This window comes from Petaurus breviceps, unplaced genomic scaffold, assembly GCF_028583685.1.
Source record: "Petaurus breviceps papuanus isolate PSGF00001 unplaced genomic scaffold, PetGlider_PUasm1.0 90633, whole genome shotgun sequence".
Taxonomy (NCBI): domain Eukaryota; kingdom Metazoa; phylum Chordata; class Mammalia; order Diprotodontia; family Petauridae; genus Petaurus; species Petaurus breviceps.
Window position 1 is genome coordinate 2,379,790 of NW_027187293.1, and position 4,574 is coordinate 2,384,363.

The 4,574-nt window shown below is 35.4% G+C and overlaps 1 pseudogene; it reads right to left on the reverse strand.

Annotated features, from left to right (window-relative positions):
- Positions 1-721: 721 nt before the first annotated feature.
- LOC138143219 (V-type proton ATPase subunit C 1 pseudogene) lies at positions 722-1,846 on the reverse strand (annotated as a pseudogene).
- Positions 1,847-4,574: the final 2,728 nt, after the last annotated feature.

The window sequence follows — 4,574 nt, forward strand, 5'->3', positions numbered from 1 at the left end:
AATACTGCAATGCATATATAATTTATAAATAAATACATATATTGGGGGTATACTTTTTTAATTGCTAAGGGTATGTTATTAAAAAAGCTTGATCACCAACTAATCTATCTTATCAAAAGAATTTTCTAAATAATGGCAAATTCTAAATAGTAATAATAATAATAAATTTTCTAAATAATAATGTACAGTACTGAGCACAGGACTCTGGATGTGCTTTGACCAGGGCAGGGGTCAGTGGGCTATAACTTCTCTAATTTTTTAGACTGTGTATTTATTTTTTTTTTAACAGGTAATTTTATTCTTGCCTGTGGGTGTTGTCAGTGCTCATAGATTATTGTTGGTAATATTCAGAAAGCACATACCTGAATATTGTCACTTTTTTACATCACAATTCAATAACCATTTAATAGTTACAACTAGTAAATGCAGGGCACAAAATGGTAACCGATGTTTGTACTTTTTCCTTGTGAATAAGGTCTTTGTGAGAAATAGTAACTATATATATATATATATATATATATATATATATATATATATATATATATGATCTTCTTTGAAAAGAAAATATGAAGAAATGGATGGGAAAATTAGTCAAAGGGAAGGAAGTAAAAAGCAAGCATTGGATTAATAGAGAGTTAGTAAATGTATAGACATACTTCAACATCATTTCTGTTCATATATACCAATACTAGGATAGGATCGCCAGTATTGGCAACCATTTTTACTTGAATTCTAATAGACTGCAATCAATCTTGTAGTACACAAAGAGATAACATTCCTGTTAACTGAGATTTGAACCTGGAATATCCAGAGCAGCATCAATAATAGATGCGGCACTGCTGTCCAGCTGTGTAATAAATTATACAACACTTCTCTCAGTTCCTTCATGGTTTTATTATTGGGTTGAAGTAGCGTTGCCTGAAAGTTCACTGGCAATCCATATCTTAAAACAGACTCAACAAAAACTGTTAACGCTGTGAATCCATGCTATGAAAATTTCACTTAATTTCACTTTCAGTCCCTGAATTAGTTGTCCAGACTGCTGCTTCTTGTCAGTGGAGAGCCTGGTCATCTCCTCTTTGCTTTTGTATTCGCTTCACTATAATGATCACAGACAGTGAGCTTGTTTTCTCTGGCTTTATATCCATTGCCTTTCTAAACAATGTAACATTGCACAGATAAACCATCTTGGTCCTCTGAAAGAACTTTGCTAGACCTCAGGTCTGCCATCTCAACCAATGTCTCATGTCACTCAACCCAGTCACTGTGGTTTAATTTTGGAACTACCATCAATAATGTGATGAGATACTCTGAATCAAGGACAAAGTCATCTTTCTTTATGATTTCTGCTAGACTTGTAGTCGATAAACTTCCCACATTCTTTCTTTCAAAATTCTGAAGATTGCCTTTCAAATTATTATATGCACATGCTTGGGCTTTCAAGTCATTGTCAATTTGACTTACTCCCTTGCCAATTATTTCAAAAATATTTTTCAGGGACTGGTTGATTGGATACTTAGCCTTGTTGCATACTTTGGAATCTTGTTATCTATGTAACCAAGTCAACTCCATTGGCCAACAGGTTTTCTTGAATTTTCTCTCTATCTTCTAGTATACCAGTCATACATTGTGTCACTTTCTTAACAACTCCCTCCACAAACACATCTGATTTGGCCAATTCATTTGATAATCTAACTAAAAAACCAATATACCAACCTTAAATTCAGGAATGTTGAATTTTGAATTAATAGAGAGATTAATACTTTTGGTTGTTGCTGCATGTAGTTTCTCCTGTTTGTGGGCATGTTTTCTCCCCAGCAGCTAATATAAGCCAGAACTCAGTCATGCTTATCAAGGAATTTTTCCAAAAAAAAGATTGATGTGGAGGTGCTGGCAAGGAAAAAAGGAACGATGGAGGAGGGAAACTTGGGAGGACTTAGCAGTTTAGCTCTCCATCTACCCATTCTCTGGGATGCCTCAGCCCCAGCACTGACTAATGCAAATCACGTGCCAGGTCCAATTGTGTATTTAAATACAGCTATTGAATTCATTTTTTTTGCGTGCCATATGATACCCTTGACTCAGTGAATTCACTAACCACTAATATACCAAGATTTTTTTCAGGTAAATTACTGAGTTTTCCTCCTCTGGTGCATATGAAATTGAAATTTTGTACTCAAGTATTAGACTTTATTTCTGTTGTATTTCAGCTTATTAGATTTGGCTTAACATCCTAAATTGTTGGGATCCTTTGGGATCATACCTGTCATCCAATGTGTTAACCATGCCTCCCAGTTTTAAACAGTCTATACATTTGATAACCACATCATCTAGTCTTTTATCTAAACCTTTGATTAAGATATTAACCAGCATAGGGAAGATGCATGAGGCACCTTGCTAGAGACCTTCCCTCTCTCCACATGAGCATTGTTCCCTTAATGTCTATACTCTTAACCTGCTTATTGAACTAATTCTGAATTATCCTAACTGTACAATTATCTAATCTATATCTCTCCATTTTAACATTAGCATGAGGGCATTTGTACAAATGTTATTATAATAATATTAATGGCTAGCCTTTGCTATGACACCCATTACAGGCATGCCTCATTTTATTGTGCTTTGTTTTATTACCATTTGCAGAAATTTCTTTTATAAAAAACAAATTGAAGGTTTGTGGCAGCCCTGCATCATGCAAATTGATTGGCACCATTTTTTTCTAGCAACATATGCTCACATCGTGTCTCTGTCACATTTTGATAATTCCTACAATATTTCAAACTTTTTCATTATTATTCTATCTGTTATGGTGATCAGTGATCTTTGATTTTCTGATGTAATTGTTTTAGAGCACCATGAACTGTGCCCACATAAGACGGCAAACTCAGTTAATAAATGCTGTGTTTGCTCTGACTGCTCCATCAACCTGCCATTCTCTAATTTCTCTCCTCCTCAGGACTCTTTATTTGCTGAGACACAACAATATTGAAATTAGGCCAATAAATAACTCTCTAAATAATTTCTCTTGTAATTTTTCAAGTTAAAGGAAGAGTCAACTAAAGGGGCAAACTTCATTGCTGTGTTCTTTTAAGAAATTTCCAGGGGCAGCTAAGTGGTGCAGTGAATAGAGCACCAGCCCTGGAGTCAGAAGGACCTGAGTTCAAATCTGGCCTCAGACACTTGACACACTTAGTAGCAGTGTAACCTTGGGCAAGTCACTTAACCCCAATTGCCTTGCCTTTACCCATCCAAAAAAAAAGAAAGAAATTTCCACAGCCACCCCAACCCTCAGCAACCACTAGCAAAAAGATTGTGGCTTGTTGAAGACTCAGATGACAGCTAGCATTATTTTTTTTAGCAAAACAGTATTTTTAAATTTAGGCAGGTACATTTTTTTAGATAACACTATTGCACATTTAGTAGGCTACAGTTAAGTATAAACATAACTTTTATATGCACTGGGAAACGAAAAAAAATTTATGTGACTTGCTTTACAACAATATTCACTTTATTTTGGTGGTCTGGAACTGAACCTATAATACCTCTGATGTATGCTATACTATTCTGTACTATGCTATACTATTTTTACATAGCACTTACTATATATTATGGGCTTAGCATAAGGACTATGCTAAGTGCTTTACCTATGTTCTCATTTAATCTTTGTAACAACCCTTTGAGGTAGGTGTTATTGTCCTCATTTTACAAATAAGGAAACTAAGGCAAATGTTGGTTAAAATGACCTTCCTAATGTCACACAGTATATGTCCAAGACCAGATGTAAGCTCAGGTCTGCCTGACCTTAGAGTCAAAATGATCTATCCACTGTGCCACCTAGCTGCTAAAATTATGGTAAAATAGTAGCATTCTTATAATCTACCAGTCTAGCAATTCTTTGCAAAGAGTAAAGAAGGCATGTAAAGTAAAAGTAAAGTATGGCATGAACTGTTTTTTAAGGAAGCTATGCTTGGCCTCCTCCTATTCTACCTGTTCACTGACTGTCCCTTGAGCAGTACTTTCTAAAATGTTGTCAGTAATTGTGTCAAAGTAGGCTCCTACTTAATAGGTCTATCATCCATGAATTCTTCCTGATGAGGGTGTAGTCAATATTTGTTATTGAGTGCCCTTCTCTTTTTCCATACTCTCACTTTATTATTAAGTGACCTTATTAGTTCTCATGGGTTTAATGATTTTTTTCTCTGCTGTTCACTCTCAGATCTATATATTCAATTGTAATTTCTCTCCTGAGCTTTAGTCCTTTTTCACCACCTTCTCACTGGGCATTTCAAACTGGGAGTCCCATAGACATCTCAAATTCATTGAGTTTGAAATAGAACTCATTATCTCCCCCTCCACACACAAACTCACCACTTTACCAAACTTTTCTATGTTTGTTGAAGGTAGCCTTAGCCTATCCTAACCACTTAAATTCTCAACCTGAGTGTTATGATTGCCTCTTCACTCTCATTCACTCTATGTATCCCATTCCACATTTCTACTTTACTTTTATTTTCATCATAACATCTGTCACATCTGTCCCCAATCCCAACCCTACTTTACATCATCATCTCTTG